General features: G+C 39.0%; 1 pseudogene; it reads right to left on the bottom strand.

The window, feature by feature from the left end:
- Nucleotides 1-248: 248 nt before the first annotated feature.
- The window catches only part of LOC147431534 (uncharacterized), a 31387-nt pseudogene continuing 15633 nt past the window's right edge, over nucleotides 249-16002 (bottom strand).

The raw sequence follows: 16002 nt of genomic DNA, 5'->3' as shown, positions 1-16002 counted from the left end.
TACAATCCAAAGTAACAATAAAACTACTCATAATCAAGTATATTTCTCTTTAAACTCTTGTTAAACTTATGATTTAAAGTGACTACATTTAAACATTGAACTTTAATCTCTTTGCAAATAAAAAATAACGTCATCATCTCAAAAGAGATAATCAGTTGGTTCAAAAACAATAAAATGTTCAATCACCAAGTGAACGACAAATAACATGAAATATGATGTTCAACACGGTCTGTTTAGCACTTGAGAACTTACATAAAAACAACTTTCACTTCATCGAAAGTCAACTCATGGTCAGATTACCTTTCAATGATAACCCTCCCACTATCAACCAACCACCTCACCACATTCACTCTCATTTCCTCCAAACTCAAACCTTTCTTTTGCTAAAAAAATAAGCTCTCCTCCCTTTTAATCATGTAGTAACTAGATTTTAAAACTAGATACATGTCATCAATTGTCTGCAGATCAAAGTATTTAAGGAGAATAGTCTCATCCTCCTCCACATTTAAAGATGGAACCTACATAAACATGTAACGTACTACTATAAACAAAGGGTTTTATGAAGACCCATTTTATATATATGGTAACAAAAGAGCTAAATATAAAAAAGATTAGAATTACTTCATCAAAATTTGGAACATACACATTTGATATGTCACCTACAATGCATTTGTCATCCTAAAATGTTCAATAAAAAGAGATTAGTATTAAGAAATTTGGATTATTGCTTACACATGTAAGTCAACTTTATTTCAACACTAGCTTGGTTTTCCTTTTTATCTTCTTGGAAAATTCTTTTCCAATTAGCTTAGTAGCAAGAGACTCTTTCAGCGTTGTACTAATCTGTTAAATAATCCCACGAACAAAATATGTAATCTTCTTGAAGAACTTTAACAAAAACTATGCACCTTATTACATTGAGTACAAGTCAAAGAAAGAATATTTAAAACTTTATTGAAGTCGAGATTGTCACCTTTCTCTCTCTAGTACTTTTTTGTGAAGCCTCATGATTATTTGCTTGACATGATGATGAAACTGAATCCACATTCTCATATCCCAACTAATGTTAAAATAATATAAAACATATATGAGAATCTTTATGTGTAAAAACAAAACACACATGCCATTAATGGAATTACCTTCATTGGCATGTCACTCAAAAGACTTTCTCTTTGCTCGTGCATGGCTTTGACTCTTTTTACATTGCCATTTGATAACAATTCTCCAAAAGACAGAAAAGATCCATCCACATTATCTAAATTGAGATCTTCAAACTGAAATTCCTATAGAAGACACAAAAAAAGTACAAAAAAACTTTTTTATGATCGTTTAATTTTTATGTATCTATATTACTCAAGAAAAACATATACCTGCTCTTGCAATGAGGACTCCATACTTTCGATTTTCTTCCACCCACATAGAGAGTAAATCTTGTGTCTATAATGGATAAACCATTTCATAAGGCTTCAATTTTAAACTTAGGAACATGAAAGTACTAAAATTTGCTCATAATTCTTGTAAAGACAATCAATTCATTAAGTTATGAAAAGACTCACCATTTTCAATGAACCAATTAATCTCGATGTGCCGTCAGCTTGATTTTGTGTCACCAATACATTCCACATGAGTCTCCACTCTCACATCATCACATAATTTAGGGTTTACGTTTACTAGCTCAATGCTAGACACCTATACAAACACATAAGTAAGTAAACACATGGCATATACATTTAACATAAGAAAGAAAGGTACCGGTGTCGTGACGTGGCACATGCATAATGTGAAAATAAGAATATCTACCTCACTCTTAATGTTTATGATGTGTGGGACCAAAAGCTACAATGTACAAAGTGTGATATATGCAAAAACGGATGCCATGATTTTAGGCGTGTAAATACCTTGCCAGGCAGGCGAGGCCAGGGACTCGCACCATTGCATGTTCTAACACATTAAATCATCTCTAATTTTCTTTAGGAATGTACAAATGTCAAGTGTATCGAAGTGGCACGCTTGTTTTGCCTAGAAAGTTCAATGTAGGCAGTCTCGGCCAAAAATAGCAAGTTTCGTGTGCTGGCAGAAAAGACGTGTCCAAAGTGCTTACCAAGTGGAAAAAGGAGGTTCAACATGAAATTTGAGCCCAATGGTATTTTTTCACAATTTTAGCGATTTTTCCTGGCTCGTTTGGGATTTTTTCGGACGAAAAGTGATATTTTTTTTGGCAAAAAATGGAGAAAAATAGCCTAAAAATATCTGAAAATTCCACATCAATGATGATACCATCGTTGCCTAATCTGTGTGGAAAATTGTAAAGCCAAGAATGAGCTCATTTGGGCATATGAGCAAGGAGATACAACCATTCGTTTATAGGGTGCTAGTGCAGTCTCGTGCTGCTTCCACTACATGGTTGATGCTGTGAGGCCTCCAATTAGGGTTTCCCCTCCTTAAATAACTACTTGGGATTCTCCAATGAAGTACTGAAGCTTCCATGAAATGGTCACAATGAGGAATCGAAGCGTCATTTTTGGGTTTTTAACAGGTCGAATGAACACTGCATCTGTGCAATTGGGAGCGAGGCTACACCTAATCTTCACACATACAAGAGTTTTGAGTTATTATTGGTTCTTTTTCAAAGTGGAGCTTTCATGGATGGAGTTTTGTTCTTTTTTAGTGTGTTTTTAGCTTCAAATCATCTACGCCTTGCTTGATTTTTCTACAAATCCTCATAGTCAGAGGCCCGACACTTTCCTAGTCGCACTGCGCACTTCCACTACAACACGTCACACAAAAATCGATGTAGGTATCGTCGAAATAAAGTTATTTTTAGAGCTAAAAAGCGCTGAAATAGGCCTCGAAAGAGACGCCCGTTTCGTATCGTCGGAACAAGCTTTGAAATGACCTTCGAAATGCGCTATGAAATAAGCATCGGTATTTCTATAGCATATTTCAACATTGTTTTAGTAGTTTGTGCCGACGCGCATACCGTATTCTGTACCGATGATCAAAATTGCATTTTTTTTTGGGCAGAGAGGGCTGGGAACTGATGCTACATGTACTGGAACAAAATAAAACGGCCCTCTCTGCCCAAAGGAAGAGTGCACAAGCAACCGCACTCCACCTACAAGCTGACGCTAAAGAGGGAGTGTATGGCAGTTAGCAAAATTGTAAGAATAACATAACCACAAAATCAAAAGGTTGATCATGGCATAACAACATAAAAATTTTATAACCATAATTAAAACATGATTCGAAAACTGTAAAACCATAAACATAACCTGTTTGCCATACCATAACCATTACCATAACTTGCTTGTCATACCATAACCATAACAACCATACCATCATTGCACAACCATAACCATCACATGATTGCTATACTGTCATAGCAAAACCATAACCATAACCATAATCATAACCATAACCTAAACCATAATCATAACCATAGCCATCACATGATTGCCATACCATCATAGCAAAACCATAACCTTAAGTTGACTGTCAAACCTTAACCATAACATCTGTGCCATACCATAAACATAAGCATAAACCATAAACATAAACACTACAAAACTGTACATATGCAAACAATCACTGAGTGAGAAGACCCTCATGGTAATGCCTCTCAGTCTCCCTCCTCTCCCTCCTCTTGCAGAGCTGGGTCAAAAGGGCCACAAGTCCATGCTTGTACCCATACTTTTTCTCTCGGCGTGTCGGAAGACACTTCACGGCAACTTCCTACAAAATTATGGTTTAATCATTAGATAAATCTTCAAATAACATATACATTATCAATAATTTAAAGCATACGTGTAATACTTACAAACTTAGGTCCAAGCGTATCGTAGCCTCCACTCCCAAGATGTGACGCTCCAACAGACTCTAAACGTGCTCTGGCTGCATCTCTCTACTACTAAAATCTCTGAGGATTTCCTTGTGTCTCGTGCAATCCCCGCCCACTCCTTTGCGTCCAACCATGCTGTCTTGGGCCTGATGTCATTGTACTTGTCTCTCGCCTGTGACTGACGGTGTGACATTGTGGACTTCACCACGCTCAAAATCCAGGAGTTCGAGACTGGATCGTACCCCTTTGCGGGCCTGTACTCTCTGTGAATGGCCTCGATGATGAAATTCTTTCTTTCAAGATCGATCTTATCCCAAACCTCCATCACAGAGTGACCAATTTGAATCATATAGAGCTGTCGAATCCTGCGCTGCATGGCCTTTCCGACCCTATCTGCCACAACAGCCCCATCCTTGCTCTTGTACACCTTGCTAGGATCATGCTCCTGTGATCCCCCATAGATAGAACCACTACCACAACAACCACTGCCTCCAGAACGACGCCTACCTTGTCTCAAGGATGAACCACCCGTCGGTGTAGGGGACACACGAGTCCTAGGCGTAGGGGGCACACTAGACTGAGATGTGGGGCTTCTCGGTGTAGGGACCACACTAAACTCGGGTGTAGGGTCGATCGTAGTAGGTTTAGAGGGACCTGCTGCCCAAAGGTGCTGTGCCATCGCGATCTGCTTTGGTGTGAACTGAGACAAAAACGAGCCCATCTGCTCGGGTGACATGCCGACCGGAGTGACAGAAAAACTAAAACTAGGAGCATATGGCTCATCGTCATCGTCCATGGCTAATCATACACAAAAAACACCCACAAAATACATTAGTTTATAGAAGGAATGCTTAATCAATACAAATAACAAATTAACAAATTTGCTACACAAATGACAACATCTAAAGTGTATTGTAAACTAATAAAGAGAGTTTTACAAAAGAGTTCCTAGTAAAAGTCATTAGTTGATCTCTCATCCTCTATGAGATCTAATGCACCAAAGATGTCTATCTCAATCTGTACTTGCATCTTTGTCATCGAACTCTACTCCTTCGTCGCTCTCTACATCAGCTTTAGTGTTTGACACCTCATCTCTAGGTTCAAACATATTAGCCACATTGATTCCTGTCCACAAGATTTGGAGCTCGTTTATAAGTGGTGCCAGATAGACGTCGATGTTCTTTGCTTTGTACTTTCCTGGGATGATCAATGACAATAACAGATGGCCCTTCTTGATAGTGAACCATGGTGGAAGATTATAATTAACCAGACAAATAGGCCACGTGCTCCATGACGAACTCCGTAATCGGAATGGATTTACTCTATCCATTGCCAAACCAAAGCGGATACATCGAGGCTCATTCTTAAATGTAGGCCAACTTTTCTCTATGTGCTTCCATGTACGAGAGTTAGTAGGTACCCACATCACATCATCTGTCATTCTAGTATTTGAGTGCCATGTCATCAAAGTGGCTATGGACTTGCACTTGAACATGCTCTTTATTTTTGGAATGACAGGAAAGTGTCGAAGGACCCTTGTAGGGATAAATTTCCCTTGTGTGTCCTCCCTGTACTTGTTTGATCCACAATTAGGACACTGTTTCAAGTTTGCATACTCATTGCAAAAAAGTATACAATCATTAGGACATGCATGTATTTTTTGATAATCCAAACCCAAATTAGTAAGAAAATTTTTAGCGGCTGGATAGGTAGGGGGCGTGTGATTCCCTTTTGGCAAGATTTTCTCATTTAGCAACCTGTCATTATATGAACAAGTCAGCCCTTTGATCACGTTATATGAATTGTAATTTGTACTTTAACATGCTTAGGATAAAATGTATTTACTTGAAAAGATCTTTGACTGAGGCGTCAGACCAACCATAGACAGACTACAAATTAAGCATTGCCAACGTGGTACGGAGAACTGAGATTTTGCACCAGTTTAGAGTGGCATGCGTGAAAGACTTTGCATCATCTCGCCCTCTTCATCCTTGCTATCATGCTGTCGATATAAATGGGATGATTGAGGTTGGTCCACAGTACTGTGTTCAATGTTGTTGCCTTCTATGTTGAAATCCATGTCAAAGAACGCGTCCAACATCTGCTCCATCACTACTTCTTGAAATGCCACATCAGGTATTGGTTGGGAGGACTCAATCGATGGCTGCTCGTTTGAAAATCTTCTTCTCCAGGGGGATGAAGTTGGAGCAATATCTACTTGTGGAATCAAACCTTCAATCTCTAGACCATGAGATCGATAACGCAGGTCTTGTAGTTACTCTATGGGAAAGAGACCGTGATTGCATATGTGTTGGTCGCAGATATTTTGTTTTCAAAAGATCTGATGCTTGCAACTCGCACATGCCATCCTATCCTCCATATTTTATCTAGCAATGATGCATCAAATAATTAAAACACTCTAGTTGTTATAACTACACACTACTAAGTACACGACAATACATGACCACCTCACATTCTCTAGCCAGGCCCGATCCCCACACACCTCGATCTAGAGGTGCATGGAGATTAGGACCACAAGGTAATAATATCTTCTTTATTGGTCAATGACTATATATTAAAGTTCTCGAAGTCTGTGTGCACCTTTAAAATTAGATTGCATTTTTTCAACTATTTGCTGCTAGCTCAAACAACCTCACATTCTCTAGCCAGGCCCGATCCCCTCACACCCCGGTCTAGAGGTGCACGGAGATTAGGACCACAAGGTAATAATCTCATCCTTATTGTTCAATGACTATATATTAAGGTCCTTGAAGTCTCAGTGCACTTTTTAAGTCTGATTGCGTTCAAAATATTATTAATTTGTCGCTAGCTCTAACGTAACCTATAACCTAAACCTAACCTAGCATAAAAACAGCACAATGGTGAGGTGTTTAGCAAAACGGCTAGACATATAGCCTGCCCACAATGCATATGTGATGTTAGCAAGATCTATGGCTTGCCAATTTGGCAAACGGATCACCATTGTGTTGTTTTTAGGGTTGCGAAGCGATTTTAGGACTCGAAAACCGCTTGTAGAAATATAGACAACACAATGGCGAGCCGTTGGCAAAACGGAAAGCCTTAGCTTTCCCACGATGCATATGCCTTGTGGGCAAGATTTATGTCTTGCCGTATTGCCAAACGGATTTCCATTGTGTTGTTTTTAGGGACAAGAGACAATTTTAGTGCTTGAAAATGGCTCGCAAACATATAGACAACATGATGGCCAGTTGTTGGCAATACGGCAAGCCATAGAGCTTTCTCACAATGCATATGCATTCTGGGCAAGCTCTATGGCTTTTGGTTTTTCCAAACAAATCTCCATTCTGTTGTTTTTAGGGCTGCAAAGCAATTTTAAAGCTTGAAAATTGCTCATGCTATATAGACAACACAATGGATAGCCTTTTGGCAATAGGGAAAACCATAGAGCTTGCACACAATGCATATGCATTGTGGGAAAAATCTATGGCTTGTTGTATTGCCAAACAGCTTGGTATTGTGTTGTTTTTAGGACTGCTTAGCTATTTTAGGGCTTGAAAACCGCTTGTGGACATAAAAACAACACAATGGCAAGTTATTGGAAATATGGAAAGCCATAGAGCTTTCCCACAATGCATATGAACTATGAAAAAGCTTTATGGCTTGCCGTATTGCCAAACGGATCGCCATTGTGTTGTTTATAGAGACACGAGGCAATTTTAGCGCTTGAAAATTGCTCGCAAACATATAGACAACAACATGGCGAGCCATTTGGCAACATGGCAAGCCATAAAGCTTGCCCACAATGCATATGCATTGTAAGAAAGATCTATGGCTTGCCGTATTGCCAAAAGGCTTGCCATTCTGATGTTTTTAGGATTGCTTAGCTATTTTAGGATTTGAAAACCGCTTCCAAACATATAGAAACACAATGGCAAGCCGTTTGGCAATACGCCTAGCGATAGAGCTTTCCCACAACGCATATGCATTGTGGGAAAGCTCTATGGCTTGAGATATTGTGAAGTGGCTTGCCATGGTGTTATTTTCAGGGCCGCTTAGCTATTTAAGGACTTGAAAACCACTCGCGGCCATATAAACAGCACAATGGTGAGCCGTTGGCAATACGGAAAGCCATAGAGCCTGCCAACAATACATATGCGTTGTGGGTAAGGTTTATGGCTTGCCGTATTGACGAACGGATCTCCATTGTGTTGTTTTTAATATGCGTTGTGGGTAAGCTCTATGGCTTGCCGTATTGTCGAATGTAGCTTAGCCTAACCTAACCTAACGTAGCTTAACCTAACCTAGCCTAACGTAGCTTAACCTAACATAGATTAACTTAACCTAACAACATATAAGATAATCTAACTTAGCCTAACATAACCTAATATAGATTAACCTAACCTAACTTAATATAACTTAACCTAACGTAGCTTAACTTAATCTAACCTAACCTAACGTAACCTAACCTAACCTAGTGTATAACCTAACCTAACAATGTAGCTTAACTTAACGCAACCTAACGTATAAGATAACCTAACCTAACTTAATTTAACTTAACTTATAACCTAAACTTACCCTAAAACATAAACCCCATCAATTACATAATTTCAAAAACGACATAATTCTAGACAAAATTTCTTCAACACAAGATTTTTTCATAAACCAAAACAAATTTTTCTCGTAATTTAAAATGAGGTTTCACATCACAAACCATAATTTCTTTTAAAGAATTGAAAATTTAAAGCATGAATTTTTTTCAGTAATATACAAAGTAATTTAAATAAATTTAATATGCATTTAAATGTTCGAGCACTTACATTTTTCCTATTTAAGCAATGAAAGTTGTTGTAAAAGTCCTGGAACCTGAAAAAATGCACACAAAAACACAAAGTTAAACCCTAAATCCTAAATCTACAAGCAAACATGAAAACAATCTCACCATACTGTTATGTGCTAATCCACAAGCAAGATTAGCACTTTCGACGACTTTCTCACCAGATCTGTGTGAGATGGGGAAGAAGAGATATTGAGAAAACGCGCAAGAACAAGTGAAATGCACAGAGAAAGCCCGCAATTTTGTTTTTTGCAGGTGTCGTCGGTACAAAATCGGCTTAGATGTCAGAACAGATGTTGGCTTGGGCGTCGGGAAGTGCATGCGCGCTAACGTCAGAACATGTGCCGGAAGAATCGTTGGAAATTTGAAAATCAAAATTTTTAAAAACTTTAGCTTTCTCCATACATACACACACATATATCGACGCCCGCCAGTGATGCCAGTAATGTGGCACCGAAATTTAAGTGACCTCTTGTAGTATTCTTGACACATTTTTGGTGAACCCAATGTGAAGTAGGCTAGGGTGAGGGTTCAAAAGCTTCATTGAAGGTCTCAAAACAAAGTTTTAAAGCTATGGAGCAACAAGAGCATCAGGGGGTTCGGTTTGATCCAGTCACAATGCAAATGTTTCAAGATTTTTCAGTGTTTATGTAGCAGCAGCAAGTTGCATAAAGGAGGGAGTTCTCCTCAACCAAAGCAGTTCAATCTCTGGTGAAGAAAATGGACCAATTTAAAGGTAAAGATGTAACAAAGTATCTTTGTGGATATGTAAAGGAGATGGAGCTTCATTGAGTGCCCGAAGTAGAGATGGTGCAAAGTTTTGAACTTGCTGCGGTTCCTGAGATCAGAGAGCATGTAAGGGGAATTAGAAATGAGCATGGGAAACTTGGGAAGCATTCAAATTATCCTTTAAGGAAGAGTATTTCATGGAGGACTTCGAAAGGGTAACAAAGAGGACTTTTTTAGAGTGGGTAGCTCGGCCAAAAGAGGGGATTTTGCCTATCTAACTGCTAAGGGAATTTGAATGCCGTTATAATCAAATTTCGAGGACTCAAAAGGCTACCCTAAACTAGGAGAATACAGAGCTCTTTTTGCAGGCTGCATGTAAAGAGATTCAAGAGAAGTTAGAGCTACTACTTGAGGATAAGGATGGGGAACAAGGATTTTAGACCAACTGGAATAAAGTTGAAGACACCATTCGCTGCAAACTAAGTGACAACGATGAAGAGACAAGATGATAGTTAACCCTACTCAAGTCCCAAGTGTTCCCGAGAGTCCTATAAAGCCTGTTATTGTGGTTCCGAAGAGTGACAAGTCCATTCTAGATTATATTGTCAACGGAATGCAAGAGCTCAAAACAGAGAAGGCTTTGTAAATAGTTGCATATGGTGCGATAGTACTGACCATGGAAGGAGGGATTGTGAAAGTTTTAAAGACGCTTTGGCAAAGGAGCTTGTTTTCTTTAAAGATGGAAAAATTCACTTAAGTGAAGCAGGTAAGCTCTTGGGGACGAACTTTAAAAAGGCGGGATGAAGAAGCTAGTTGAGGACATGGCTACCAGCCATGCCATCTCAATGGTTGAGGCAGCCGCCTATGCGTTGAAGGCGGATTCTATTAAGAGAAAAGGATTAGTGAAAGTTGGAGAAGAGAAATCTAATGGTATTGGAGAGCTATGCTCATGCACTATAGAGTTTTCCATGAAGGATAAAATGACTACCGAGGTTCTACATGAAGTTGGAGATTGCATTTGGCTTGAAACAGGTTGGAATGACCCTGTGGACTCTTTGTGAGTGCATGCATACATTGCCAAATGTAAAAAAATGAGGCCATTGTTGAAGAGAAACGTAGGTGCAAGAATGGGGATGAAGGGCCTTCAAAGAAGACCACGAGGAGTGGAGGTAGAAACAGTGCCTGCAAGATCACCTTCCCCACAATAGATGACTGTCTCAGAAGTGCCTATGCAAGAAGCCTCTAAAGAAAAGAAGAAGGATGAAACAAAATCCAAAGCAAAGGGTCCGGCCTACAAACTCCAATCCGATATAGAGGCAACAATGGATCTCAAAAAGGTTTTGGAAGAGAGGATTATAAACAGTAAGGTGGAGTTTACCTTGGGTAAGGTCCTTGGTATAGCAAAGTGCGAATTCCACGAAGAAATAATTGATATCATAAAGAGGAAGCGACAGTCTCTTACTGAATCTATCCATGTATAGGGTGAAGAGGAGACTTTAAATGCACAAGGTGTACAGTTCTATAGCGAGCAAGGTGAAGAAGCTATTGTTGGATGCTACAAGTCTAGGGGAGGAGTAAAACACGTTTCCTTCTTGGATGATGAAGATGAAGTAGAGACCACTCACAAGAGCTACTACTTGAAGAGCCACTTGGCAAGAGCAACTACTGAGACCCTGGTAAAAGTGGGAGACTTAGAAGATCCATACCTTGTGCTGATAGATCATGGGTCAGAAATTAACCTCATTTCAAATAGTCTTCATCAAAAAGTAAAATGGCCAAATCATGGATGGATGATTCGTGCAGCAAACAACTCATCAGGGGAGCTGCATGGAGCTTGTCCAAATGTTAAGGTGACTATAGGGGATGTGAAAGATGACCAAAATTTCTTTGTGCAGGAGATTTCTACATACCCTCTTATTCTTGGGTAGCCATACATCATTGCTACTCGCATGGAAACCAAGGTAATGGATGATGGGTTAGCTTATGCAAGAACCTGGGGGATTCACCATGTAAAACTTACCGCACCACGTAAGTGCAGGGGAGGGGGTTATTTTCACAAGTTGCATAAGTGTATAAGTGAGGAGCAGGCCCCCAATAATTTATCTCCCAAGCTTAAAAATAATGAAGGAGGTAATATATTTAATGTTGGGGGGGGGGGAGAAGTGAGAAAAGGAGAAAATGAGAGGAAGTTTTTTTGTTTCAAAATCATGGCTTTCCAAAAGAGTCTGGGGCCTTGAACTTGTGAGTCAATAGCTACAAAGATGCATGCAAGAACTAACACTTCTCTGTAACAATTTCTTATTTTGTGATTATAGTTCATTTGTTAGAGGGATGAAAGCTATAAAGAGTTTGTATAGATGCAAATTTGCACGGAGAACCTAAAAAAACTTTATAACCATGTCTTTTGAGTAATTTAGATGGGTCAGAATTGGACAAGTAGGTAGAGTGTAGGCTGAATGGGCAATAGTTTGAAAGTGAAACTAAGATACATTGAGGATACATCTAGTTATCAATAAAAGTGGTTCCTTAGTATGTTAACAGCTTGCCACTATGCTACATGCTCTTAGACTAGTTTTACTTAGTTAGATCATGTGAGACTCAAATTTTTATCTAAGATAGGGGTATGATATTTTTTTGCATTGATTATTGTATAAGCGTAGAAAGGGGGGTTGTATTCCCTAATATGAGTCGTATATAGGGGTTTTATCAAAGTTGTCCGCTCACAGATGGCATCCCGTTTTGTATATAGAGTGAATCCCCCAGGTGCAAGAATAAGGAGCAGGGATGGGAAGTGGGCAGTACAATTCCTTACTATTTGTGTGGACCATGAAAGGAATTGTGAAAGTCTTAGAGAGAAACCCTTGCCAAAGACAAACAAAGAAATCAAGGGCTACAGGGATATGAGGGGTTTTGTCCATGTACCATTGTAGAGCGGTATTGCAGTGGTATAATAATAGAAAAGCTCTCGCATGATGTATATGCAAAGGACTCTAGAAGTTTTGTAAGATTATCAGACTATGGATCTATTGCTTTTACAGAGTGTAAGGACTTTAAGTAGGGTGAACGACAACATGTAAATAATGTACAAAGAGGTTTGAAGATGAATGGTTTGCTAGAAGATGATAAATGCATTGCAGGTGTGTTTGATAAGTGTTTGTTTGTGGATACATACTATGCAAGATTTGGAGTCTTTCATGGATGTCAGTTTGTGAATGGGAAGTGAGATCGTGAAAGTATGGTCAATAGAAATGTACAAGGTCATTGAGGATTTCAAAAATGCTCAATGTGTGGATGTACGAGTGGAGACTAAGTATAAGTCTGTGGCAAAGAAAGTGAAACCAGTGGCATTACCTCTACCAAAAGATTGCACAAATAAGATGGAGGAAGATGCTTTGCAACCTAGCCTTCGTGACCCAAGCAAGATTGGACACAAGTTCACACAGGATTCTTTGAAGGAGTTAAAGGTTGGTTGCGAGAACAGTTTGACAAAAGATGAAAAGATATGCTTTGAAGACATGCTTGACAAACACGAAAAAGCTTTTGCATTTGAGCCCTATGAGATAGGGTGTGTTGATCCATCCATTGTTGTTCCTATGGTGATCTTCACTATCCCTCATGTACCTTGGAACTTGAGGCCTATTCCTATTCCAAAGGCTCATTTGGCGAAACTCATTGAGTTGCTTAATGAGAAGATCAAGATGGGTATTTTGGAGCCTTCTTATGCTCCATATTCAAACAGGTGGTTCACAGTTCCAAAGAAAAATGGTTCTTTACGCTTTATTTAGGATATGCAACCTGTAAATAAGGTGACAATCAGAAATGTGGGTATAGGGCCAGTTGTCGATGAGTTTGCAGAGGCATTTGCAGGAAGGGAAATATATTCTATGGGAGGTTTGTACTCAGGGTATGATCAATTCCAACTAGCAATGGAAAGCACATGCCTGACTACCAAGAGGACACGCTTGGGTCTAGTAAGGATGTGCACCTTACCTCAAGGGGAAACTAATTCAGTTGCACATATGATGAATGATATTGATAGCCGTTTTTCGGCTCTCTGTAATTGCCATAGTGAGTTATCTCACCCTATCAAATCACTCAAACACTGTGGTTACCCTCACCCTTTCACTATATATAGGTGCGTGTGAGTTAGGGGACTTTTCCCATATCTCCTTACTGAAATAAAAAACCCTCAATTAGCTAGTCATTGGGCTAGTTGAGCCAAAAAAATAAAAAATATAAGTATATTATGGCCAATGCGTATGTAAATATTTCTTTGTATATAGGGCCTAAATAAAAGATTTTTTCATAATTATTTTGGTATTTATTTAAATATTTCTACCTAGGTGTGTGTTATTTATGCTTTGTACATTGCCTCACCATTACCACAACTTTTCTTACCATTTTTCATACTCTTTATTCCATATAGAAATATTTTCATGTAAGCTTCTCTTATATTTGGTGTAACTCCACCCCAACAAAAATCCAAAAAAACTAGTTTTATTTATGTGTATATTTTTTCACTATTGTGATTTTTCCCTTCCTACATCTATTTTGTTTTTTTTTCTAAAAAATTAGAACACTAAAAATATTTATCTTTTTATGGTAGCCTCATAATGAGAGAGATTTCTTTTGACCCCTTTATATTTTTTTCACTTATATTATTTATATTTGACGTGTACATATTTTTTAGACCCCTCAATATTGGATTTTCTTAGTTGTACTATTCACTTATATCATGATCTCAACAATATCTTCAATTATAGACCTACCAAATAAGGTCATGGGTAGGTGGCATGCATACATGCACTATGGAGGGCTCACTCTTGGAGGTATTCAAAAGAATCATCCAAAGAAGGACCGCACAAAGACCTTGTGCAGTGGAAAAAAATGGTCGGTTTTGCTGAATTTTTAAAGTTCACTTGCTCTCCGAATTTGAAAAGGTGATACAAACAAAAGTTGTAACTCGTGGGCTGAACTTTTGCCTCAAATTTTTTCATATTTTTTTGAGCTACGAACTGTGAGCTATGATTTTATTAGTGGACCCCAGTTTTCCCATGCTATGCAGCCACACTCTCTCTTCCACTTTATCATTTTCCTCTTTCACACACACTTCTCCACTCATCATCCCCACCTCTCACCACTCCTCTCTACACCCTACTCACCTTCTCCTCAACCTTGAAGAGTAAGAGAAACCATGGTGAACTCATACCTCCCACACACAATTCCATTCCAAAATTGACCACCTAGTCTTATTTTTCCTCCTCCAAATTACCCATATCTATCAAAAAAACCACAAAATTCAGCCTCTTCTCTTAAAAGACAGCATCATGGTGGTTGATTACTCAGCTTCAATTACCTTGTCTCTCAAGGAAGGTCAAGAGTGGAGAAAAAATGTACCGTCAAAGCTAGTGGACCGTCAACAAGCATCAAAATTGGCCCTACTCAAGACACTTGGAGCATCAACCTTGTAAGAAATCCACCTTTTCTTACCTCTTAAGAGTTTTTCTTCCTTATTTGTATCGTACATGGATACTCCCATTGTAAATATCCAATTCCATTTGTAAATTAATACTAACTCTACTAACACTAACCCACTATGAAAAGTCCTATCACCTCCATTTCTCTCCTCTCTCTTTCCCCACCAACTTCTTGATAATTCCAAGCAAAAGAAATTAGATAAATTGCTGAAAATCTAACCCAACCATGGTTAGAGGAGTAACCCTAGCCTTCAAAATTGCTATAAAAGGACGGTGTAGCTAGCACAAAAAGGGGGGGAGAAGAAAGAGCACTATGCTATAGCTTGAGTGGAATCTCATTGGAATTAGGCATATGTATGTGTTGTATTAGGGGTGATTAGCAAGGGAACTCTATGCCATTGTAAGAGAGAGTGATCATTGAATTGAAAGTAGGAAATCTATCATTTCTCCTACTAGTGTAAGCCCAACATTTGTTGAATCAAGGAGGGTGAATTTGGACTAAGCATGGATACCTTGTCTCCCTTCCAACGTGAAGTCATGGACAATAATGATGTGTAAGTGTCTTGGTATTTTATTTAAGTTCTTGATAGCTTGTCTTCGGGTATTGTTATCAATTTAGCCATAAATCCCACATGCTGTAAGAGGGCGACAGGGTGGAGAGGACTCCCGTGGCCTTAAGACAGTGATTGGGGTGGCTTTTTTCTTGTCATGTGTTGTGGTGTAATTTACTCAGGCTATGTTGAACAAATACTAATCTCACTTTGATTGGTCATGACAGATTTGTAAGAAGGCATTAGTGCAACAAGCACCCCCTTCCCCCCTTCTCTCTCTTTCTTACATATATATATTTATGTTTGCTTGATCATTAACGATACACTTCAAGGCAGCCCGAGCACCATCTCTCTCTCTCTCTCTCTCTCTCTCTCTCTCTCTCTCTCTCGTGTTTTAGTGTGTGAGAGTGTTCCATTGGTGTTAGGGTTAGTGTAAATTCCTTGCTTGTTTGTGGGTTGCTCTAACGATTCTCCTCTTTTGCGTCCTAGTTCGCTCTTAAACTAGGTGGTGCCCCTTGTGTAGTTGGGATTTGGCTGGGGGTTTGTTGTTTTGGTTTGTGTTGCGGGAGCCTTGAAGGGTGTCTAGAGGTT

Source organism: Adiantum capillus-veneris, chromosome 21 (assembly GCF_014529385.1).
Source record: "Adiantum capillus-veneris isolate H3 chromosome 21, ASM1452938v2, whole genome shotgun sequence".
Taxonomy (NCBI): domain Eukaryota; kingdom Viridiplantae; phylum Streptophyta; class Polypodiopsida; order Polypodiales; family Pteridaceae; genus Adiantum; species Adiantum capillus-veneris.
This window is presented reverse-complemented; position numbering and strand designations above follow the sequence as displayed.